This window comes from Callorhinus ursinus, unplaced genomic scaffold (genome assembly GCF_003265705.2).
Source record: "Callorhinus ursinus isolate GAN/ISIS: 27379988/994484 unplaced genomic scaffold, GSC_fseal_2.0 scaffold8, whole genome shotgun sequence".
In the NCBI taxonomy this organism is placed as follows: Eukaryota; Metazoa; Chordata; class Mammalia; order Carnivora; family Otariidae; genus Callorhinus; species Callorhinus ursinus.
Genome location: NW_027397070.1, coordinates 69,818,337 through 69,844,006, shown reverse-complemented (window position 1 = coordinate 69,844,006; position 25,670 = coordinate 69,818,337). Strand labels below are relative to the sequence as shown.

Genomic DNA, 25,670 nt, shown 5'->3' with positions numbered 1-25,670 from the left:
GACAGATCTCTAGAATAAACAGGGTAAAGAACGCAAGATGCCAAACAAAGTCTGATCCATTTTGAGTTAAAAAGGGGGAAGAGATCGATGGGGGTATGTCTGGGGGTGAGTGCCAGGAGTTGATTCTTCCCATCTTGAGCTCTCCTCCAAGTGCTTGCGGGCCCGTAACTTGGCAGGTCCTTGGAGGGCCCAGGAAGTGGGTATTACCTTTCGGCCCCCTCTGTGGATGAGGGCTCCGCGGTCGGGGGAGGTGAGGGCCCTGCCCAGGTGTGTGTGGGGGGTGTGCAGGCCGCGAGCCCCTGTCTGGCATGCTGTTGGCGCAAGGCCTCAGGCCGGGCTGGGGGCTTCCACTCTTCACCTTTTCCGTGTTCTCTGTGGCTCCTCTCCAGCTGCAAGTATGACTTTATTTTAGAAAATGTCAACAGGGGTATCTGGAAGGGTGTAACAGTCTTTCGTTCCTTGGCTGCGTTTTTCTGTATGAAAGAGAGAAACACGGCCATGCCGTTTTAAAAACTCAATCCCCCCGAAGAGAAAACTGGGTCCCTAGGAAGAGAACTGAAGAAAGCACCAGGATTCCAGAACGTGAATCTTCAGGGGCCTCAGGCCCCCCCCCCAACACTTGCTTACGGGTCAGCTCTGTTGCCTGCGGGTTCCAGAACCTGGAAGGTGGAAGGTGGAAGGCCCCTGGACCATTTCTGGTCCAAGTCCTCATTTCATGGGGGGCCAAATGAGGCCAAGAGAGGGGCTGCCTTGCTCTCAGTGTCTCCTGGGCCCCACGCAGGGCCCGCCCTGATGCTCTGAACCCGAAGCTGGAGGCGAGGACACCTCCTATTTCTCTGCCATGGTTGCTCGATAACCAAGTCAAAGTGGCCAAGGGCCTCTATTTAGTCCCAGGCAGAATCCAAAGACCCCCTGGGACAGAACTGTCTCCTCTCGGCCTGGGCCCCAAACGGCTGCCTCCCTGGTACGACCCTGGCCCCAGGCCTCCACACACGCGACCTGGCAGGCGCTGCTATGCCACTCGCCGCGGCTGTTGAGAGGGTGACGTTGCCATTGGTGACCACAGGTATCCCGGCAGCCTGGTGCGGGAAGGCCACTTGAGGTGCTCAGGAGGGCCAAGTTTGCATGGGCGACGGTGGTGTGGCAGGCATCCAGCTCTGCCCCTGCCAGAGCCGCCCCCCCCGGCCTCAGTTTCCCCTTCTGTAGAACAATGGGAGTGGCCTAGAGGACCTCAAGCCTTTAAGATGGTCTTCTTCCTGTCCTTGCTCCTGCTTCAGGTCAGAGGAAGGACAGACCAATGGGTCTTGGGGATCTTGGTCCTATCTTCATGGAGACCTGCCCATCCGATCTCTGGCCAGTCTCCTGATGGTCACCGGGGAAATGGTGGGACGGTGGGCTCCAGCCCCAGGCCTCCTACTGGTTGGTGACCTTGATTTTTAGACCCTTGGAAACTTGGTAATGGAGGGTGCCCATAAAGACAAAGGGCCTCATTTTACAGAGAGGAACTACACTGTGAGGCACTGTGAAGGCAGCAGATTCTGGCCGGCAACCCCCCAAGACCTGGTTTGCACCCCATGTCCCTCCATCACAAGCCCTCACCCCCAGAGGCTGGACTTAGAGCAGCAGTTCCGCCCCATCCCCACTGTGGGCTTCCTTCATTCTTGACGTCTGTCCACTTGCAGAAGGGGTCTTCTCTCCTACATGGGCCCCCAAACTCCACCCTTATTTCCCTGAACCAGGCTCCTGGCTTCTGCCTTACAAGGGAGGCCGCAGATGCAGGGGCTGGGGGTCTCAGTGCTTGGTGACCGAGGAGCTTAGACTGCCTTGGAAGTTGCGAGTTGCCCATCGCTTCCACAGCGATGGTGGGATGGGGTGGCCCAGGGTCTAGAGCACAGATGCGGTCTTGGCCATCGGTGCTTGAGACCAGGAGCACATCTCCTCTCGGTCCCATCTGGGACCTGGTCTCTGGCCTCGGCCCTGGCGCACGTCCGCGACCCTCCTGGGGACTGAGTGTGGACAGGGCTTTGTGTGTAGATTCAGTACTGAGTCAGACACACCTTCTGCGAAACGTGTTCCCAGAGCTGGTGGGGGGGGCACAGTTGTGGCCAGTTAGCGTAGACACTCCACTCAGGCTGGCTTAAAGGGAACCGACTGGTTCTTGTGCCCAAGGAGTCCAAAGTTCAGCTGGACCCCCTGGCTCACATGATGTCACGGCACGTGTCTGTCCTTCTGCACTCGGCTTCTGTCCAGACCCCCTTCACTGTGTGGTGGGCTTCCCCCACGAAGTGGCAAGTGACTCCATGGGTCATTCTGCCATTCAGCAATCTCAGCGACCCCTCAGAGCCCTGATTTGGCCCAAGCCTGCGCTTGCGTCCCGAGTGGACCACCACAGTGTGCCGCTGGGCCAGGCACGGCTCACGTACCGGGCCGGGAGCCCTGTTGGCCCAGCCCCGCCCAAACTATAAGGACCACGGTGCGGAGGGACAAGCCCGGGGCTTGGGGCCAACAGAACCACAGATGTGTAGCGCACCAGGCAAACCAGCGCCTGTTAAGAGAGGGCTCGGGGTGGGGGGCACACGCCGCGGGAACAGGACAACGGACCAGCAGCTGCCCTCTCTGGGGGTGCCGCGCTCCTGCCCTTTTCCAGGCCCCCAGGTTCCCCTCGAACACTGGCTCGCCTGGTGCCGTCGCTGCCCTGGTTTGACACCACAGAGGCGGTGTGAGCACCCCCGGCCTGTCAGGGAATCCCCAGCAGCTCCTGTCGAGCCCACCTCAGGCAAGAAGCAAACGTTGTCTGCACCCCCGACGGCCCCTCAAGGTATATCGGGGCCATCTTTCTTTAGAGAGCGTGGGGGGTGGTGTCAGGTTGAATCCTGTCTCCCCCCCCCCGCAAATTCACGTCCACCTGGAACCCCAGAACATGACCTTATTTGGAAATAGGGTCTTTGCTGATGTAATTAGTTGAGATTACACAGGCCCTAAACCCAATGGGCCCTAAACCCAATGGCAGTGTCCTTGTGAGGAAGAAGCCAGGAAGGATCCTCCCCTGAAGCCTTCAGAGGACGTATGGCCCCACAGACACCTTGGTTCCAGACTTGTGGCCGCCAGACTTGTGGCCGCCAGACTTGTGGCCTCCAGAATTGTGACAGTGTCTATTGTGTTAAGTCAGCCAGCTTGCGGTCCTTCGTTAGGGGGGTGCTAGGAGATGAACACAGGTGTCCAGGAGGATCTCGAGCTGGGTGGGGCGACAGGCCGGTGTGTCTGGGCCGAAGAGGTGGTCCCGGGGGTGGGGCCTCACCCTGTGACATCTTGGCATTCAGCGTCAGTCCGTCCCGGGTGCTGCTAAGGTGCCCGGTCAACTTCTCAAGGATGTGGGGCCCTGTATTCCATCCTCCGGAGCCCAGGCTGCCTCCAACACGTCCCCTTCTCTTCCCCAACCCTGGTCTCATCCCGCCCCTGGGGAACCAGGCCTTGCTTCATCGTAGGCTGATGGAAGGCCAGTGAGGCCCCTGGGGGAGCAGGGGCATAGAGGGGGGCAGGGGATGCTACTGAAAACCTATGGTTTACTACACGGAGACACCACTCTCTGCATCCGTGGGGTCTTGTGTCCCCAGGCCCAGCTCAGCTTAGTTCAAAGTCTTGAAAGACTGATGGCTGGGGCCGGGCTGGAACTCGAAGCTCTGTCCAGGGAGCGTGGCCTGGAAGGCTTCCCTGCTTGGTACAGACTGCACCAACTGGGCTGGGAAAGGGGTGGATTCTTCAGAGAGGCATGGAGAAGCAGCGGCATGATGGTACTCACACACAGTGAATGCTTAGGTCAGACTGGTGTGCGTATCACACCTTTCATGACAGTTGGGTTACCGCTTGCCATGCCTAACAAGCCAGAGCAGAAGCCGAGAGCCCTTCTACCCGTCTTACTACACGTATCAGCTGGCTGTGTGAGCTTGGGCCAGTCCTTTCCCTCTCTGAGCTACTATGCTCTTCTCTTAAAATAAGGGGCCCAGCTAGATGCCCTCCAAGGGATTTCCTCCTTCCACGGGTCCATGACTTTATCAGACTCCAAATTAGGTGTGCTTTGAACTGAAGTTTGGGGGTGCACTTTGAGTGTGTTGCTTGGAGTTGGAGTTCAGCAAGCTCTGGGCAGGGTGGACAGGCTGACCGGCCACAGGATCCCAATTTCACTCGGGCACCTGCCACCATAAGGCGTTCTTTTGCTTTGGGGTTTTTGTGCCTCTAAGAATATGAATATTAATACACCCTACAGCAAAAACTTTGGAGGTTTATGCTGGCGGAAAACCTCAGAGGAAAATATATTGGGGGACGCACTGGGTGAAGGGCAGTGGCCAAGGTGACAGGTTGGCAGGAAGGGAAAAAAATGCATCCAAAGTCCAGCGGGCAGGGAGGTAGAGAGCAAGAGGGAAGCACGGGGTGAGCAGGGCACGTGTGGGGGCCAAGCGGGAGGCTGGGAGGTTGGGAGGCTGGGAGGACGGGATCCCCAGCCCTGGGAGGAAGCTGCCCACCTCTGTGCACACCGCCTGTCTGCCTTGCAAGGCCAGCTTCGTCATCTCTGACGGCCGGGGGTCCCGGGGGCCCATGGAGCTCAAAGCATTTTCTAGAACGCTTGCCCACACTGTGCAGAGCTGTCCAGCAGAGGCGATGCGTGGATGAAGCAGGTGGGTAGATGGCAGCACTCACGGATGCTGAAGGTGAGCCCCACACCTGAGCCGACCGTTGGGCGGGGGAGGGGGGCAGAAGACCGGGTCTATGGCACCTGCTTTCCAGGTGGACAGATTCGAGGAAAACACCAGTGTCCGGGCCGCAGGGTCAGGACGAGCCTCAGAAGGCATCCTGCACTGGCCCTGAGAGCGGCTCGGAGGGTGACACTGGGTCAGCGGGTGCTGGGCAGCTCACTCCTGGATGGGAACGGTTTTCCTCATGGGACCATAGGCCTGTGTGTGTGTGTGTGTGTGTGTGTGCGTCTATGCATGCGGAATGGGGGTGCAGGAGCCTCCCCGCATTGCAGTTCAAAGCCTGGAGAATGACTCGAGCCCTGCCAGTGCTTTGGTCATCCCTCCGGCGCTCCGCCAGTGCAGGCAGGTGGGCAGCCAAGGCCACAAGGAAGCCGTGGCAGGGGTGTCCACTGCTCTCAGCACCTGCTGGAAGGGCCCGAGAGGGAGTAAAATGGCAGGCCGCAACAGCTGGATCATACAAGAGCAACTTCAAAGAGATAAAAAGCTGTCAGAGGAACAAAACAAGTAAAAAGGAAAATCCTTACAAGGGAAAATGGACTCAGAAGGACAAATTGCAGGAGGCAAACGGACGGGGCTGGCTCCACAGAGCCATCACGGACCTGTGGGTCGGTCGGCACTGGGTTGCCGTGACCTGCTGCAGCCCTGAGAGGCGGGGCGGGGGGGAGTGTTGGGGGAGGGGCCCTGCAGCACCCTTGGGTGGGGCCAGAGGCGGGGCAGGGAAGGTAGCATGTTCAGGGCTGGAGGGCCAGAGAGACCCCACCATTCCTTCTTCCATTTCTTCTGCCACTTGCCTCTTGCTGCAGCCAGACCAGCTCCTTCCTGCTCCGCTATTGGACCTGGTCCTGGATTAGGCCTTTGCAGGCACAGGTGCCAGAGAATTCCTCCAGAGCTTTGCTGGCACCTTCCTCCACGGCCACCGCCTGCTCCCAGACATGGTCCATCCCGGCTGTACCGCCCGCCCGTCTCCCACTAGAACGTCAGCTCCATGGGCAGGGACCTGGGTGTCTGCAGCAGAGCCTGGTCCACAGAAGAACTCTGTCCATTGCTGTCCCTGCACAGCGACCTCCCACCTCAGGGCCACTGGAGACTCATAAAGCCTGAACAAAACTTGAGGGAAAGAGGCCTTCCACCAATTTCCATGTTTCCAAAATTTCTATTGCCTCCCTCAAGAGCGAGTTAGCCATCTATTTCCTAATATTTATTTACCGATTATAGGAAGGCTGGAGTGGTTAAAGGGTGTGAGAGTAATCTGCCAACTAAAATGCACACGGCAAGCCGGTGTGCGCGTGAGTGCATGCATACTTGTGTACACGTGTGTCTGTGTGCAGAGAACGCAGGGCAGCTGCCCTGTTCCCGTGTCTGTGACTTCTTCACTGAAGCGGGCCCAGTGAGGGGGTGCAGGAACACTGTGATTCTGCCCCCAAGTGGGGGACGCTCAAAGGCAAATGGAGTTAGCCCTCTCGGGGCTGAGGAGATGAAGGTGGGCCAGGGAATAATTCCCTCTGTTGGGAATTATTTTCCAACTGTTGCCCGGGGGAGCTCCTTGTCCCTTCCCCAAGGATCATCCCCCAGCCCCAGGAGAGGAGCCATCACCCGAGGGTGGCTGGGGAGAGAGCGTGAAGCAGGAGTCCTCTCTGCCTGGCCCCAGGGAGGACGCAGGGCGTGGACCCAGGGGCTGCGCATCAGGTGGAGTGTGACAATATTCCAAGGCCAGGAGAGCTGGCCTAACCCCAGTTCTACGCTTACTAACTGCGCAACACCCCTCTTGGCCCCCAGTACTTGATCTACAACATGAGGAGAGGAGCAACACCCGTATCCAACGATGTACTATTGTTAGGGTCTTGCCCAGAGGACAGCTGGTGGTCCACGGGTGTGTGATATAGCACCTGGAGTTCCATCAGGGCAGTAGGACTTAATCGGGGCTCGGTGGATGCTGAGCTGGACTGAACCCTGCAGTGGGAACCCAGGAGGAGGTGGCCCAGAGGGAAACTGGGAGGGGAGCCGGCAGGGGGAGAATCCCGCTGGGAGGCAGGCAGACCGGGGTCGGCATCCTGGTCAGGACCGGAGATGCAGCTGAGAGGCAGAGGAATGAAAGGGACAGGTGCTTGGGTGCTTTGAGTCCAGCCCTCATTTCGTGCAGGATCTCATTTGATCCTCCCCGTGACCCTAGGAGGTGGGGGCTGTCACCCCCATTCTCAGAGAAAGAAACTCAGCGGAGGGAGGTGATTTCCCCAGCTTCATGGCTCTAGGAATCCCAGCAAGATGGTCTGACTCTAGGGCTGAAATTGGGGGGGGGGATGCAAAGGTAGCAGGCGGGAACTGAGGGTGCCCCCAGATTGAGTCCCAAGCTCCTTCAGCCCACACAGCCTCAGCTCTGCAAAAACTGAGCTGCAACCCACTAGGGTCATGGGATCATTTTAGCAGGTGCCTGCCATCACCGGGAGGACATGAAAAGGGATAACAAACATCAGGGTTCACGATGCACGGAAGAAGTATTCTTTTGTGAAAACGTTCTGTTAGACATTTATAACAAGTTCATTGCTTATTTTATCTGTAGCCATTCTGTGTGCACTGGGTTGAGAGGCACAATGTATTTCTTACCCTGGCCACGGTCAGCAAGCTTTGAAAGCCACTGCCCTCAGCCTTTCTCTGTTCTGCAGGGGCCTCCGGGCCTTTGTTCTCCGAACAAGAACGCCAGTGCTGGGCACAGGACAGGAGCCAGGACGTGCTGGAGGATTTCCGCTATGTGCCCCCACCCGCACACCAATGGGGCTGGCTCAGCAAGGTGGCGGCACCGCTGTGTGGGGTCTGAGAGGCTGGGGTGTCGAGATGTGCCTGTTTCTCACCTGCAGGCCAGGGGTGCTCTGGAGGTCCCCAAAGCAAGGCCCTAAAGAGGCCTCCCCAGGCTGGCCTGAGCGGCACCGAACCCCATGTGGTTATGGGGAGCCAGCAGAGTGAGAGCCTTTCCCGCCCCTGAGCCAGGGTTGGTGGCCGAGGAGAGTGTCTTGGGGAGCAGAGGGATGGCAGGGCAGTGACACGGGCAAGGGCCAAGAAATGTCCGGCTGGGCTGGGAGGCCTGTCGGGGAAGCCGTCTGAGCTCCCTCCTGCCAGCAGTGGGCACCTGGAGGAAGGTTTTGGGGGGTTATCAGATTTGTTTTTCAATCTGGAACTAACTCTGGCTTGAGTGTGGGGCTGGCCCCCCGGACTGCTGGCTTCCTCCAGATCGTCCCGCTCCCACCACAGAGGCATGGATCGGGGCCACACACCCCTGGGGGGCCATTTTCAGATGTACCCGGCCTACCTTGCAGGGCATTCTTCTTCCCCCAAGCACTCACAGACCCTGTCACTTCTTTTGTCTGTTATGGCCACATCGTTTTAAGGTCTCCAAGGCCAGAGGCCAGCTGTCTACTTTTCTCAATATCACTGAACATTCTGGATGTTCAAAATATGTGAGTTGGCTGTGTTGTTCCTTGGAGAGGGTTAGGGGCCCACCCCCACGAGGAAGGCTGGGAAGATTCTTGGACAAACTTTGCAGGGGCCTCTTCGTGGCAGCGAAGCGTTCGTTCCCCTCCTGGGAATGGGCCTCTGGTTTGGGCAATCCGAGGCACCTTGAAACCTTCAGTTGTAATAAACAGGCACAGAACAAACTGGCATCCCAAAGGGAGGCCTCGTCCCCCCCCACCCCGACCCCGGTCTGGGCTGGATTTCCCGTTTGCCGTGCAGGAGGGCCCAAGTGCTGCGAAAGGGACCTTAGTTTTCCCAGAGAAACAGAACCAAACAAAGATGGAAACAAACAAACAAAAAACCCCAAACACTCTGACTCACACCTAAATGCAACTGCGTAAGCGGGCCTGAGGTTGGACGTGCTGTCGCCTTTGTGGGCTATGAACAAAGATGTCCCATGGTTGGCCCGCTCTTCAGACTACAGGCTGTCGATGTGACAAAGCAGCCTGGGGGCTTCTCTGATCTAAGTTTTGGTCCAGACTTTGGTTACTTATGGCTTTGTGTGTGAAAATGACAAACGGGTCCCCGGTCATGTTGCTGAGCAGGCCACCACGGAGTGTTTAAAGGAGAGAAAATGTTGTAAAGCGGAGAGGGTCCTCCAGATGGGACCACAATGCGGCCGGGCGGGTGTGGGTCCCGTCTGCACGGTCCAGGGCACCTCCCCTACTGCAGGTGCACAACGGATCTGTCTGGCTCATAACATCATCACCGGCGTCATAACTGTAACGGGGCCGAGTTGTGTCTACAGAAGTGCCACTGAGCACCTAGAGCCTCACATCACAACACGCCCTCCCCATCCAGCGGCATTTCCCCTTCATGCCAACAGCACCTCCTCGACTGGCCTCCAGTTTTCCCAGTGTCAACAAAACCGTATTTTCCCCTCTCCTGTCCAGTTTAAAGGTTATTCCTAAAAAGCAGCTGTTGACATATTTTTGATTTTTTGAGACTCAAAGAATTATTTACCAGGAACACACAAATTATTTGTTTTACTCTATGCTGCTTGCTCATTGACACAAGATCACTGGAAAAGAGCAAATGGAAGATTAACTTAAAAACTGATTTTTTTTTTTTTTTTTTTTACAGCCATTGGGGTTACTGACATTAGAACATTTGCCGTTTTAAACAAATGCAAGGTCACTGGGTTTGTTACATACTAGTTAAATACTACTGTTTTGTACAAAACAAAAACAGATATTCCTTTGGTTAAAAACATTGATGACTTTTCCCTGTGCCATGTTTATATCAAGTGGAAGGACGATTCTAATTTTATCTGTGTTCAATAAGCAGATTAAAACAAATCATGAGGCTGACGCTGTTTACAATTCCCTGAGCAGCTGAAGGAAAGAAAATCACCTTGAATCTAGCATTTTCTGAGCCCACTAAAACAGCCAGGTCCCTCAGACCATCTGGAAAGGAATTAATTCCATCTAATGTGTTAGTTTAATATGAAATTGTTTTATTTTGACTCTATTTTCCTTCAGGCTATTAAGGAGGAAAAGAAAAAAATAGGAGAGCAGGAGAAAGACAGGCTTTGGTCCCTCACCATTTTCTCTGCAGGCTTTCCTTGGTTTCGGCTTTTGCTTTTTAAATGCTTTACTTCTTCTGGTTGAAAAATGTACAAAATGTGTATTTTAAGTATCAAAAAAATTATATATTTTGAACATGACGAAATTTTAGATCCACAATACACTCTGGCAAAAATATTATTAAAAAATACCGTTTGCTTTCACTCCGCTTAAACTGAAATGTCATTCTTTTTATTTCATATTTTCTGATCTGCTCAGTCTGACATTTGTTAGATGTGAGAAAGTTCTGTAGACTATTCCAAAAAATATTGGAAAAAAGTAAACAGCCGATATGTAAAATTTCCACGGCAGCACGCTTGCTTGGTTAACGTTAGTTTTCCAAAGCGGCGTTGCGCGGGGTTCTCAGAGGGCAGCGCGGCGGGGACGCCGGCGGCGGCCTTCTCCTCGCCCGCCCAAGGCCGGCTCCGCCTGCAGCCCCGGGCGCCCTCCAGCCGGCCCGCGGTCCCGGCCCCGCGCGGCCTTCCAGCTGGCTAGCATGTTCCCTCTCCGCGGCGCACGGAGGCCGCGGGGAAAGCCCCGCGGGGGCCGGAAGAGGGTGAGCGGCCTGCGACCTGGGTCCTGCCGCGTCCCACCTGCTCCGCCCGGCCCCGCACTCCCTGCGCTGCCGCCGCCGCCCGAGCGCACGGCCAGGGCCACCTGGCGGACCGTCCTGAGCTCACTCCTCCGCCGGGCTTCCATTTGGCTTTTATCTGCTTCCCCCGTCCTAACTGGTTCCAGATTTGCCACTTCGGAGCCGCGGGGACTCGGCCGGGCCGCGCTCTTGGCAGCTCGGGGACTGCCGAGCCGTGAACCCGCGCGAGCGCATGGTCGGGCCCGCGGGGGGACAGGGCCACGGGCGGGGAGCGGGCCGTGGGGCCGGGGCTCGGAGCTCTGACTCCGCTGACCCGGGCACTGGCCTGGCCTTCTCCGCTCGGGGCGCAGCGGAGCTGTCTGGGGGGCCCCTCCGCACAGCCTCCGCCAGGTCAGGGCGGGCTTGGGGAGGGGTCCCCAAGGCCTCTGGGCGCCCTCGGAAGCGGGCGCGGCGGGTAGCGCAGCGCACACACTGGCTCCCAGGCCCTGCGCCCCGGGGCAGCCACGACGCCCGGCCCTCCCGGGAGGGAGGGCGAGACCACCCACGCCGTCGCCGATGTGGGAACCCGGTTGTCGCCGAGGCCTGGGGGCGCTGCGGGTCGGGGGCTCTGCCTGGCCTCCGCAGCACCACCATCCTGAGTCACTGTCCTGAGTGGGGAGACACCAAGCCGAACTGCTCCGAGCCTGCCAGACCCCCAGCGCCCCGCGCCCCCAGGCCTGCCTCGGCGGCTGGGCCCCGCAGGCGCCGGGCACCGGAGGGGGAGGGCCCCAAGGGCCCAGGGCGCAGTTCCAAAGGCCAGAAAATGGAAACTGTGCGAAAAGAATCCCCAAATCCGGCCGGGCCCCAAGCCCACCAGCTTACATAAAGCCCCAGGAGCCCGCCCGCGGCCTCCCCGCCTCGGGGTGAACAATCGGCGGGCGCCCGGCCAGGCTGCCCTGGGACTGGCACCACCACCGGCCCCCTGACCACGGGCCCGGCGTGACCCCGGGGAGGGGGCAGGGGTCTCGGCCTCTTCCCACCATCTGCCCCGAGAAACATTTAACTGGCCTTTAATCACATTAGCAGCCGGCCCCAATTAGGGCCGCGGGAGGGGGAGGCAGGAGGAAACCGCCGCCGTGTCACTCGAGGATAAAGATCCTTTCATGCCCTGGGCCTGGCCGTGGGCAACGCGGCGGGCGCCATCCCCAGCCTTTGATTGCCGGCGCCTGGGCCTTGCCGACGCCGCCATTTCTTTCCCCGCCCCCCAGCGCCCAGTGTGCCTTCGCCCTCGGGTGACCGCGTGGGCACGCAGGGCAGCTTCCGAGGCCGGGCCCACGCCCACGCGCCCACGCTGGCCGAAGCCTGGCCCCTTGCGGCCCGCGCCTGCGCACGGGAGCGCTCGAGGGGGCGGCGGGGGCTCGCACAGGGCCCCAGGGACGCCAGCGCCCGGGGCCCGGGACCCTGGTAAGGCCGCCGCCCACGGAGCGGTGCGGAGGGAGGGTGACCCTCGTTGCGGGCGGCCTGGGCAGGTCACCTGTGCTCTCGTGGGCCCCCTCCCGAGAGGGGCGACCGAGCCCCGAGGCGGATCCGTCCTCTTGGGCCCGGAGTGAGGCGCCACGGGCCCAGCAGGCCAAGCCTAGGCCCAGGCCCAGGCCGGGCGCTGCGGTGGCGGGGCTGCCGGGGGTCCCGGCTGGGCGTCGGGCCCCAGGAGCGCGGGGACCGCGGGGCTCGGGGCAGCGGGGACCAGCCTGAACCTCCCGTGCGCCCTGTCGAGGGGTGAGGGGCGCTGGCGCGCGGTGCTTACCTTGCTCGGGCCCCCGGCCCCGTGCTCCCCGCGCCCGGGCGCCCCGAGGGTTGGAGCGGGGCGCGCTCTGGACGGGCCGGGGTCGTGCGAGGACAGCGGCCGCCCGCGCTGCCGGAATGCTGATGCCTCCGCCGGCCGCGACGCCCGGGGGCCGCCAGGGACCCCCGCCCCACGGCGGCAGCTGCAGCCCGGAGCCGCGTGACCCCGGTCCCGACCTCCCGCGCTCGGCTGTTTGTCCGCACACAAAGGAGAACACTCATATTTTTCTTTCCCCGGCACAGACTTCACACCCGCCCCATCTCCCCTCCCCCAAGTCACCCCCCACCCCACACACGCCTCGCTGAGAACCGCTTTCTCTGCGCACACCCCCTTGGTCTCCCCTGTTGAATTCCATAGTCGTATTCGAGGATGTCAGCACGGCTTAGAAAGTTTCATAGAAAGTCAGAGAGCAATTAGAGAGGCCCTTTTATTGGAGTTTCGTTGGTGCCATGGAATCTTTTAAAGGAGCGCCTGAAGCACCGAACACAATCCCATTAAGCCGCCCAAACTCCCACAGTCCTCAATGGGGTCTCAATGCTTGGACAGACTTTGGCCGGCTCACCGAGAGCCGCGGGGGCTCCGTTGCGAGCGGCCTGCAAGCCGCACTCTCCTCGGGGCGCGCCGGTGTCCCGGCCGCGGGGCGGCCGCCTGAGCGGGAGGCACTGGCCGCGGGGCGCTCCGAGGACTGCGCTCCACCAGCGCGGTCAAAACCTGGAGCTCTTTGGTGCACTGACCCCGCGCTGCGTGTCTTTGAATTTGTAGAGAGTCCCAGCCGGTTTCTAGAAAGGAGAGCTTGGTCCCAGTAAACTTTTGCCTTCCTCCGCTTTAAAATCGATCGGCTAACATTTGGAAGACGGGTGGGAGAAATTGCGCGTTGCTGAGAAAAAGGCCACATATGACCAAAGTTTCAGCTTAATTGAATTTTAGTGCCAAATTATAACTCATTGAATAACTGCGCTGGGGTGGAGGGGGGTGGGGGACAAGGCAGTGAATGAGGGACGGCGATTCTAATGGAAATCCGGCTGTCCAGAAGCGAGGTGGTGCGGCCACCCTCGAGTAGCAAGAATTGCAGCCTCCTCGGGCTGCCTAATTCCAAAGGAGTGAGGTTATCAGACTGCGGGCTTTTATGTGGGAAAACGGGATTGGCCCCACTTTGATTTGTGGTTTGGGGTTGATATTCTTGTGTATTATTTAATGTAGCGGGCAACTCTTCCATAGAGCACCGCTTTTCCTTTGTTACAGAGTGACTTCTCTTCTTGCCAATAAAAATGAATCTCTTCCTTTAGAAGTCAAAAAAGAAATAAAGCAGGTGTTTTAAAGGAATAAAACATTTCTTTCTTTTTTTTGTAAAAAAAAAAAAATAGGTAGTTGGTTGTCAAAGCAAAGTGCCAGTTTTAGAACAATTAGGATTTTGCTCCTGGTGCATCATCACAGATGTTCATTTTATTAAATAGAAGTTCGTACCTGGTGGTTTCTGGATTGGTTTTAGAAAAGGAGAATAGGTAATAGGCTCATAATTAAGGAATTATCATTTTGATGGTAATGAAATGAGCATGGGTTATAGGGGGAGTGGGCTGCATACTAAATCCATAAGGGAGTAATTAAAAATACATGTGCAAAGTTGAATGTTTATGTTTTGAGTAGCTTGTATTAGTCATCAGTGATTTGGAAAATTTTCTCAAATCTGCCCCACTTTTCTCTCGTTTCATTGCCCTTCCTGGCCCTGTGGTTGCCAGCGACTAGGCCTCTGACCTCTTGTTTTGTGCACATGCCGCACCTCCAGCCAGTCCACACGGTATGTCTGCATTGCCTTTGCTTGGCCGCATCCTGGCCTCCTGTGGCCTGGGCAGGAAAGGACAGCAAGCTTCAGGATCTGCAGATCCCAGCCTTTACAGTCTTCTGCCTCAAGCTGACTCTTGCCTCTAGATTTCCCTCCCACCTTCTGCCTTCCCGAAACACCTTACATCCTCCTCTCTGCCTGTCCAGATTGCACCTGTCAGACTCCTGCCTCATTGTCTCTTGGACCCATGTGGACCTGGCCTGCGTCGGGCTCCCAGGGAACCGTCCCCACCACTGGGTTCTCATGGAGGGCCTGGTGACACCATCTGTCTTTCATTGCCCTGCTTCTTTCTCATATTGTAGCTTGGCTTTGGGAATGTTTCTGGTTGAGAAGAAAACAATGAAGACCCCTTGAGAGCAGGTATCATTTTACACGTCTTGGGGCTCTGTCAGCAGCCAGCGCCCAGAAAGTAGGCCATCCATCTGTCAATCGGGTGTCGATTTATAAATCAGAATCACATTTCAGCCAGCAGGGAGGAGAAAAAAAAAAAAAACAGTGACAAATGCTCCCGTTTGCCTAAGGCATCGGGAGAAGCTGACATGCTTCTCCGTTGAACTCACAGGACCTGTCACTGGACTTTTTCAAACCGACATAAAACTATTTCGATTAAATGGAATCTTAAATTGTTTTAAAAATGTGGATGACTCAGTTGGACTGCAGTAGAAAGTGGGGAAAAAACAAAAGCAAATCCAGAAATCCAAACAGATCAGTCTGCTTTGGATAATCTTGATTTGCCCAAGAAAAGGAGCAGATTCCTGAGAAACAGCCTCAGAAAGTCTCAAGTGCTGTCATGTCTTGGCAAAGGCCCGTGGCCCTGATGCCTCTGGGAGGTGGACGGGACCCTCCAGCACCTTCTCCCAGGCCACCTCCACTGCCCCCCACTAGCACACTGGTGGTGGGGCTGGCTCTGCAGAGGAGGAGAAATCCCACTCTGGTCAATAGCACACGATTAAATTAACAAGACAGAAATGATGTGAACAAATCCACCTTTGAAACTCTTCAGGGAACAAAGAGATTAGCAGCTGCCGTGGTACAGGAAGAAGTGAAAAGCACGCTCTCGGGAATTTGAAGGAGGAGCATTTAGCATTTCGATTCCAGTGAACACGTGTTAACAACCCATCCACGAGAAAGGTATCATTTCTGGCCACTTCATCAGGTTCCCCAAATCAGGCAGACGTGCATTTAGACAAGCGCTCTGCTTCTGAAGGGGGCCACCCTGAAAGTCGCCATCTCCAGCGGAGAACCGGGACCCTGTGGTGAAGCATCAGAGTCTCAGCCCGTTCTTGTGCTTCCTTCATCAGAGGAAGAAGCAGGTATGTATATACAAAGCATGGCTGCATCTGGAGTGCCGCCAGGTCAAGACATGCACGTGACATGATTTTCTGACTGGCTTAAAGACTTGAAGAGCTTCCTCCCTTCCTCCTGAGGAAGAGTGTCAACAGGTGGATGGGTGGTTTAAGCCTCTCCCATCCATGAGATCCTCTGACTGTCTCCTCGCCTCGTCTCTTTGACCAGGGTTGTAGTTGAACACTGATCCTGTTCGCATTAGTTTTGGACAGTATTTTGATGTTCTGATTTTGGTGTCCTTCTGGGGGGAAAAAAAGAGAAACCAAACCAACAAACAAAAAAGGCACCAGTTCCAAGGTCCTTCACAACCCTCTCCCATCGGTCGGTTTTAATTGTAGGTGGTGCCTCAGCATTGTTTCAAGAATTGCTTATGTATTTTCAGATAGTTCAGAAAAAAATGGACTGAGGACCTTGCTGTAGTGTATTAAAAGTGCCCAGTACTAACACCTGAGGCTGATTTCCATGTCCTGCCCTAGGTGAGGGCTGGACACAGCGCCAGGGATAGCAGTTGACCGCTGATGGCCGGGTTTCACCCCTCACCCTGCCGGGAAAGTCTCCCATGCTTAAAAAAAGCTGTAAGCGCCTTCATTTGCCTCTGACCTTTCGAACAAAGATAAACTGCTCATGACTAATAGAACCTGAGGTACTAAGAGGTCCTTAAAATGATGACAGCCCCCGGCATGTGGATGGGATTCCTGCAGGAGGTGGAGGGTTGGGTTACATAACCTCCACGGTCCTGGCCAGTTTTGACTCCGTGAGTTCGTGTGCCCCATACGGGCTAATAATAAACATCTACCATCCTAAGAGGACTGTTTTGCGCAGAAATAGCATTCCCCATTTAAGTGGGAATGTGATGTATATTTTAATTAGCGCTTGTTTATTTCATAAGAGAAGTCCCGAGCTGTCTGTGGGTTTAAGTTTCTTATAGGGCCTCTACAAGCAAATTCAGCGCACAGGGGCTGTGTGCGCTTGGGAAGCGTCAGAATGCTTTGTTGGATTTGATGCTGCGTTGGATGTGAGTGCGCGACCTGTAGGAACGCGCTTCTGGAAGAACAGTGTCGGTCGTGGACCGAGGGCCGCCACACCAGGGTTCTGTTTTGCACGGACTCTTCAGGAGTCCATCTAGTGCTCAAAGCAGAGTGGCCCTGTTTTTGTAATGCCTGCTTTTGGGGTTCAGTATTAATGCTAATAAGGGGGGAAGGGCCCTTGAGGGCCAGCGTCCCCGTGACTGACTGGACGGGGAGGGCACGGAAGGCAACAGAAGGCAGCTCTTAGGAGAAAATCCTCAAAGGGGCCACTTCGGTGTGTAGTTTGGAGCTGCCAAAAGTAGCAGGTGTCCCTTAAAGCCACGGGGGCCGAGGTGGTGGCCCCTTGCCCCACCCCTCTCCACTGACCCGACATGCGTACCGAGGCGCCCGTTGAAGGGAGAGGCCTGACCACAGGGAGGTGAACTTCAGCTGTGGCGGGAGATGGAGGCCACACCTGCCCCGAGGGAACCTTCCATCTGAACTTCCCCTTAGCATTTCTCATGCTTGTTTCTCTTCCCTGGGGAGACCTCAGGGTGTTTACACGGCTTCTGATGTGGGAAGGATCGACTTCATTTTGTGGGATTAAAATGAAGGGAAGCAGGTGAAGGTGTAGACTGGGGAAAAGAGAGCCAGGGTCCAGGGCTAGTTGCAGGGACAGGTGACGGCAAATCTGACTCTGCCCGGGGTGAGCTTGCTCACGCACTGCCTGATAAAGAAGAAATCGTCTCTGCCCCTCCTGACCCAAGGCTCAGTGAGGGCCACGGGGCGCTGGCCACAGGGGAGGGGTGTTGCGTCAGATGCATCAGTGCGGGTGTGTTTATGGGACCCATCCAGGTGGGACGAGGAGCGGCTCAGCAACACGTCCTTGGGAGGCAGGAGCTGAGCTGAGTCACATGGAGTAAGTTGGCCTTGATAGAGAGGCAAGGGGGACAGCACTGGGTGATGAGAAAGAGAGGGTCGTCCAGGAAAAAGCAACAAACAGCCCAAGAAGGGGCTGGGACTCCAGGGTGCCCCTCTCCATTATGAGACATCAGCTCCTCGTCCCTGTCTCTCCACGACATGTCAATGGGATGACCTCTTTCCCTACGGCTTGATCTGTCCGATACCATGCTGGAGTGCAGCAGTTCAAAGTTAAGTTTTGCAGACTTTAATAGGCACCCACAAAAGAGAAGCACCGATGGACAATTTTCTAATATTCTCTTATGCAGGGATGTTTGAAGGTTTCGAGTCATACTTTCAGGATCTCTGTATTAGTGTTTTTCTTTTCTTTTCTCTTCTTTTCTTTCTTTCTTTCTTCCTTTCTTTTTCTTTCTTTCTTTCTTTCTTTCTTTCTTTCTTTCTTTCTTTCTTTCTTTCTTTCTTTCTTTCTTTCTTTCTTTCTTTCATTTATTTGACCCAGAGAGAGGGGGGAGAGAGGAAGAGAGCAAGCACAAGCTGGGGAGGGGGGAGCAGAAGGCATGGGAGAAGCAGGCTCCCCGCTGAGCAAGGAGCCGGATGTGGGGCTCGATCCCAGAACCCTGGGATCATGACCTGAGCTGAAGGTAGCCACTTAACTGACTGAGCCACCCAGGCGCCCCTAGTATTGTCTTTAATTCAAGTATTCAGTAAACATTTACTGAGCATCTCACAGGTCCAAGCGCGGGCCAAGGCACTGGGGTAAATGGTCTCTGCCCTCACTGGGCTTGCAGTCGGCCGGGGAAGACATTCAGCAAGAGAAGCACGTCACCCAGGAGGCTTTTTAGTGCCTGGTTTTGCAGCTCTGAAGGAAAGGAGCCTTCAGCAAACATCCCTGGGAATCCTGCTGTGTGCCAGGCACCCTGTGAGGTGCTGGGAAGTGGGTGAGGTGGTCCCCATTTTCAGCGAGTTCAGGGCCTGGTAGGGAAAGATGGGCAAGGTCATTTGAGTGTTGTCAGTGGTAGAAGTCTTGGGGGGTGGGGCTGCAGGGGGCAGTCAGTGCTATGCATGGGGCATGCTGGGAGGAGGGAAGACCATCAAACAGCTGGTCTCTCCCGGGGCCAGTAACCCCTAGTTGGGGTTGGGGAGAGGGTGGGATGGCGGTGGAGAGGGTCACGGGCCAGGGGGCTGGGGCTGTTGAGTCCCGTGCTCCTCAATGACAAGAATTAGGAAGCTTGAAGGTGTCTCCTCAAAGATGTTCTGCTGAATTCAATGCATATTTTATATGAAATGTTCCCCAACATTAGGTATAATTTGACATCTCTTAAAGAAAAATCTGATTTCCCAAACGTAACCTGGGTAGCTGTTTCGGTGTCAGATTAGCTTCCTATTGAATAAAGATTTCAAGTGTGGAATGCCAAGAAGGGGTAGGGACACGGGTCCTTTTCCAGGACACCAGCGACCCTGGCTGAGGATTAGAAATGCAACTGGAATGTCCCAGAAGGCAAGCAGTCAGACAGTTAGGCTTCTGAGCCTATTCCCTAGACGGTTACAAAGGTAGACTCCCTGGCCCGCTGGCCCCGCGTCTGGTCAGATGGGCAGGCTGGCCTGGCTTGCTTGGGCTATTTCTTTGGGTCCCATCTCTGTGATGACAACCGAGGGGTGAGGACATGAACAGCGGCAAGGGAGGCCAGTAGCTCCCACCTGCTTTGGAGTCAGCTGCTCTGCTCCTGCTGAGGGGAGATCAGGTGATAGCCGCTTCTGATGGTCGTTTTCTGCAAGTTTCCTATTTTTCTCCCACGTTCGCTTTGGACCTGTGGGTACCAGCAGTGGCTGAGCATCTGGTCAGCAGGCTGTGACCCCCCGGCCGGCCTCGTTCTTAGGCCGAGAGAGCTGCCTGCCTATACAGTGAAACTGATTTCTGGGCTCAGCCAAATACATTTTTCTTTTCTTTCTTTCTTTTTTTTTTTTTTTTAAAAAGCCAACCATTTAAAAATTAGTTGTTCAATTCAACTGTTTTTTTTTCTTTTTTTTTAACCTTCTCTTAAATTTTTTTTTTTTTTAATGTGATAGAATTTTTTTTCTTCTGGGCAAATTCTTAGGATTTAATTGCACTTAAAATTGTGGAGCCTGTCAGAGTAAATTGCAGATAGCAGAGTTTTACCCAATGAAACCAGTCCTGTGATTGTCACCACCGTCAGGCTTCTCAGATCAAGTTGTGGGAAGGACAATTTAAGTCTGCAGTGCAGTGAACCACACCTCAAATCAGTATTCAGCACGAAGCTCATCACGCTCAAAGACAAATACCCAAGTCAGCAGCCATGATGTTTGAGGACACAGGCTATGATTTTTAAGTGATTCCAAAATTCTCCTCCTGAAAGAAGAGGAGAGATGTCTACCCCACTGGTTTTAAGTTAATCTGTAATTTTTTTTTTTTTAAAGACAAAGCAGTCTTATGGCATCTTAAAAATAGTAAAGCAGAAGCAATATTACCAGCTCCATGTGAAGCTGCATCTGCTATCCGGCTCAGTCGGCTCCTGTTCATTCCCGGGAGCAAACGGGACTGCTACATGTCACGTGTCACCACAGCCTTCTCTTTGGCCATGAGACAAAAGCTCAAGGGTCCCCTCCATCCCCCGAAATACTTCCTTCCTTCCTCCATTTTTTTTTTACATGGAGTTTAAAATTTTATTTATTTATTTATTTATTTATTTATTTATTTAAAGATTTTATTTATTCATGAGAGACAGAGGGAGAGAGAGAGAGAGAGAGAAGCAGAGGGAGAAGCAGGCTCCCAAGGAGCAGGGGCCCCTTCGCGGGACTCGATCCCAGGACCCCGCGATCATGACCTGAGCCGAAGGCAGACGCTTAACCATCTGAGCCACCCAGGCACCCCAAAATTTTATTTATTTTTTAAAGATTTTATTTATTTGACAGAGAGAGTTAGCGAGAGCAGGAACACAAGTGGGGGTGTGGGAGAGGGAGAAGCAGGCTTCCCGCCGAGTGGGGAGCCCAATGTGGGGCTCGGTCCCAGGACCCTGGGATCATGACCTGAGCCGAAGGCAGACGCTTAACGACTGAGCCACCCAGGCGCCCCTAAAAATTTTATTTTTAAAAAATTTTAATTCCAGGATCGTTCACACACTGTTCTATTAGTCTTCCTTCCACCATGTTTGATAAGTGAGCTTCTAGTGCTGACCCGAGCTCATGCCATGAAAAGCAGAATTTTCTGGAAAATGCAAATTCTCTGACTTTGATCAGATAAAAGATAAGATCAGAACCTAACTTTGATCTCTGTGGTCAAGAGAGGGCCCCCCCCCATACTTTTTATTCTTCCTCCCAGAGTCCAACACTCCCTTGACCGATAGTAAGCCTCAACCAAACCATTATTGAATCTATAAAGGATGGGAAGTCATTTCCCTATTGTTTAGAATCATTTTTCAGTGAATTGTATTATGTCTATCAATCACTAAGATATAATTTATCTATATTTTTTATGTAGGTCCCTATAGATCAGGATGGACAGGGACAAGCTCCTTCTTCATGGAAAGTACACACTCGTTTCTCCTCTTCAGCCCTGCGGAGAAGGTGAGTTACGTAACAGACTGCGAAGCTCTTGGAACCTGTGCTCAGTGAGAGCTCGAGAAGAACATAGCAGTGGAGACCCACTGCCTCGGGTCCAGCCGTGGGCTTCAGCTTGGCGCTGTGACCTGTGGGTCACTCGGCACCTGCACCTATGTCCCCTCATCTGCCTCAGATGTGGGCTTCTGTGTTTTCATCAGGTAGCTCTGTAAGGATTAACCCAGGGAGGGCTTGGGTAACCCGCTGCCTGACACTTAGTGAAGGGTGTGATGATATCATCAGTCTGTTAAGGAGAAGACAGGGTTTTCCAAAAACAAAATCAGAAAAACTAAGGTTGCTGGATCCTGGGCTTGCAAGTGATTTGTACTTTTCTCTAATGCCATGTTAAGAGTATTAGGTCTGTTACCTGTTAATGTGATCATGTACATTCTCAGTGTCTGAGTCCTGAAGAGACTGAAGCATTTGTTGCTCACAGACATTATTAGATTATTAGTGTGTGTACATCTGTATGTATACTTTGTACCTCTTGCAGGCTGTCCGGGAACAGCAGCAGGGCTGGTATCAGCCTCACCTCCCTATAGTTAACTCGAACTAGGAAATGACCGTGAACATCGCCCCGAAATCAGAAGACTGAGTGTGTGAGTGTGTGGCTCTCTGTTGGGTTGCAGGATTGCGGCTGCTGTAGAGGAAGGGCTCGGGAAATGGGGGCCTCAGAGGCTCATTGGCAACATGGGGGGACCTGAGAGAAAGGCTTCCTTCCTCTTCCTCCTGATGGAAAGGAAATCCAGGACCCCAGAGCTGGCTAGTTCCCCAGGCATACTTGGCAGGCGGGGTGCTGATGCCACGTTGGTCCCTGGCAGAGAGAGGCATGAGCAAGGTGTAAGGGACGGGCCCAGAGATGACCTCGTACAGATTTGGCTCAGCACAGGGCCTTGGGCAAGCCTTGGAAGCTTCCAGAGCCTCACTTTCCTTCTGTTGTGTGAAGACCAGCTAATGTCACCAAGATTAGCTGCAGGAATCTGCTCTCCCTGGGTATGGGCTGGGTGGGTGATTGATGCCACTTGGTGTGATGAGAGCACATCTCAGCTGAGAAAGAGACAGTTGCTTTCTGGAGCAGGTTTACTTTTGTAAATGCTGGAGGCAGTAACAGTACTAGAACGTTTGATGGAAGTCAGTGGTCACGGGAGCCAATGTAGTTTGTCCAGTCCTGCCTTTCACAGATCTGTTTTCCTGGGCATGGTATTTTCCAAAGAGAGCTTTTCCCACCTTGCAGTTGTCCTTGTGTCAGAGAGAAGAGAAAGCCAACTTGGACCGTGAATTGTTGCCCCAATAAAGACCCTTCCAACTTATATTAAATAAGGCATGGGAAAAAAACATCCGGATGACTGCCTCCCCAGTTGAGTCTGAATAACCGAGCTAGATCATGTTATAAATGTTGAGGGGCTTTGTTTCTTAAGCCCAGAATAGACCCGGCATTAGAATATCTTATACGTAATATTTTAGAAAGTGCGTATTACAATATACGACGCTACTATGCTATTAATGTACCCTCAGACTATAAAATTATGTTCAAAGCTGTCCACTAAAAACCTTTCTGATGACATATTGAAGGTAACTTGGTAAAAAATATTGAGGATTGGGTCCACAAACGTAAACCAGTTTGTATAAAACGTTTTTAGCGATCAGTTGTTTGATCTCCTCTGACTATGAAGCCGGTTTGTTGTGTGTAGATGGAGTCTCCATGTGAGTCTTGTTTATGGAAAGACAGCATTTGGGGTTGAAGTTCTGAATAGGGGTCGTGTAATGCATTATTATAAAATGCATCATTACAACGGTTTATGGATTTCTTCCTCCTGAAGAGAACCTCATGCTTAAGCCTTCTCCAGGTCTGTAAGCATCTTCAGTTGTGTCATCCCGAGGCCAAAGGGATTAAAGAGCGAACGTCTTAGTTAACAGCTGCCTCTGCCCGCTGCTGTTCTGTGGGCTTCACCTGATGTCTCCCTTAATTCCCACTGTCTGACCTGCAGGTCGGGTGCTCTTAGCACATCCATCTCGCGGGGGAGGGAACCGCAGCTCGGGAAGGCTGGACGCCTCATCCGAGGTCAGGCTTCAGGAATGGGCAGCTCTGCTTCTCAGCATTAAAGAGGCGTCTGGGGGTCCTTCACTTGTGTTACAGACTGTCTGATGATAAATACAAATTGGGCGTAAGTTAGGGCTGTTGGGCCGATTTCACGACGGCAGGCGATTCGAACTTGGGCTTGAAATAGACGTCTGTAGCAGGCCGCCGTTGACAGCCGTGGGATTTAGGAACGCTCGCCCAGTTTGGACACCATCCCTGCATGATCATCAGAGCATGTTTCTGAACCGAATTTGTCCTGTGAAAATTTAAGAAAGAGCTAATGTTATATTTATCAATACGGACTCTACACACAATGCAAACTGTTAACTAATAGTTAACAGGGGAGAGCTAAAAATGCAATTTGGTTTTATTTTAAATTTTTAAACTTTTGAATTTGAGCCTAGTTGACACGCAGCGTTACCCTTAGTCTCAGGTGTACAGCATAGTGATTGGACAACTGTATGCGTCACGCTGCGCTCCCCACATGCATAGCTACCACCCGTCGCCGTGCAACATTATGACAGTATCATTGACTACGATCCCTGTGCTGTGCCTTTCCTTCCCATCACTGTGCCCGTGCCCCCACTCCCCTTCACCCATTTTGTCCCCTCCCCACTCCCGCCCCTTGGCAACCGTTGGTTTGTTCTCTGTGTTTGTGGGTCTGATTCTTTTTGTTTGTTTGTTAGTTTGTTTTTTTGGAATCCACATATGAGTGAGGTCATATGTTATTTGTCTTTCTCAGCCTGACTTATTTCACTTAGCATGATACCATCCAGGTCCATCCACGTCGTCGCAAATGGCAAGACCCCATCCTTTTTATGGCTGCGTGATATTCCACTGTCTCTATATACCACATCTTCCTTATCCATTTGTCTACCAGGGGACCCTTGGGCTGCTTCCATATCTTGGCTATTGTAAATAACGCTGCAGTAAACATAGGGGTGCATATATCTTTCTGAATTAGGGTCTTCATTTTCTTTGGGTAAATACCAAGTAGCGCAATTACTGGATCGTATGGTATTTCTATTTTTAATTTCTTGAGGAAGCTCCATCTTGTTTTCCACAGTGGCTGTAATCTGTGACAAAGGAGGCAGGATTCAACAGTGGGGAAAGGACAGTCTCTTCAAGAAATGGCGCTGGGAGAACTAGACGGCTATATGCAGAAGAATGCAACTGGACCACTTTCTTATGCCATACACCAAAGTAAACTCAAAATGGATTAAAGACCTAGGTGAGAGGCCTGAAACCATGAAATTCGCAGAGGAGAGCACAGGCAGTGGTCTCTCTGACGTGGGCCACAGCCACATTTTTCTAGCTATGTCTATAATAATAATTTAAAAAAATTTTTAAAAATACAATTTTAGTTTTAAAAGTCACCCTGTGTCTCACATGTCTCTCACGGGCCAGGTGCCAAGACTTCTTTCAGGAGCTCCCAGGCTGGTCTGGCAGGAGAGAGAAGCATGTGAGGAGAGGATGGAAGCATTCTGACATGGAGAGACTTACAAACGTAAAAGTGATATACTGGAGGTATACAAAGTGAGTGTTTTCCAAATACCAGCCTCTGTTCCTTAAGAATACCAGTAGTTTCGAAAGTAACCATTACACACCAGCGAGGGGAATGCTAGTGAAGGGGAGGGACACCTTATGAAGCATTCGGTGGCAACTGCGTGCTTTTGACACCGGCATGGCTCCCGAGGGCTCCGTGGCACAACCTGGGAGCCGGGCAGACCAGCAGACTGCTCCGTGAGGAGTGGCGCGCTGTGTTGCTGGCATCATGTATGTGAGCACATTCGACTTACTGGCTGAGTGAGTCAGTGAGTCACGGACGCTCAGGTGTCCTTGAAGGGACCCTATCCCCTTTCCTCTGTGTTGGGGAATCCCAGGAGCCTGCGAGGATGGAGGGCAGAGACTCAGTGCCCTTTGGAGCCTGGGTCGGTCTCATCAGGGGATCAACCATGTCTGTGCTCATTTCAAAGCAGAAGAAACACACTTTTAGAGGAAGAAGAGAAACCCGGCTCTAATCCTGCCCACTGGAGCCCATGGTGTAACGTCCAGATGGTGATATTCAGATTCTTTTGATATTTCTCCAGCTAGGAATATGAAATACATATGAGAAAAAAAAAAAAAACTTATGCCCTGGAAGAAATGATAAACACATCCTAACTACTGACAGTCTCTGGGCTGTATTTAACAAAACGATCACCTTGTCGTGTGAATGTCACGAAGTCAGCCATGGGTGATGTTAGAGTATAAACTCCCTATGGTCACTCGTGGATCTGGGATTTCATCTGCCTGTCTGCTCCGTGTCCCTAGAACCCCAAATGAGGTCTGGGATGTTGCAGATGCTCAGAAATATTGACGACCAAGTGACTTAATGGTTGGCCGGGGTAAATCTAGAGTGGAAGGCTTTTGGTAGAGAAGTGCCTTTCGGGCAATCATTGAAAATACGCCGTTGAGAACTTCATAGTGGCATTGGCTGGTGCAATCTTCTTGAACCTTTCCCTAGGTTCTTAAACAACCGAAGACAAAAAAGGGAGACCCAGGAGGGAGAAGCAAGAGTCAGGCAGGATGATGGAGAAATCCGGTGGCACCAGAGACCGCGGGAGCCTGAGCACAGATCCGGTGG

The 25,670-nt window shown here is 53.6% G+C and overlaps 1 long non-coding RNA gene across 1 annotated transcript in view; it reads left to right on the top strand.

The window, feature by feature from the left end:
* The first annotated feature begins 11,781 nt into the window (after positions 1-11,781).
* The window catches only part of LOC141373203 (uncharacterized), a 19,015-nt gene continuing 5,126 nt past the window's right edge, over positions 11,782-25,670 (top strand). Inside the window, exons 1-2 of the long non-coding RNA XR_012378912.1 lie at positions 11,782-11,855; positions 20,846-20,931. This is a non-coding gene — a long non-coding RNA (uncharacterized lncRNA). The remainder of the gene's footprint in view (positions 11,856-20,845; positions 20,932-25,670) is intronic.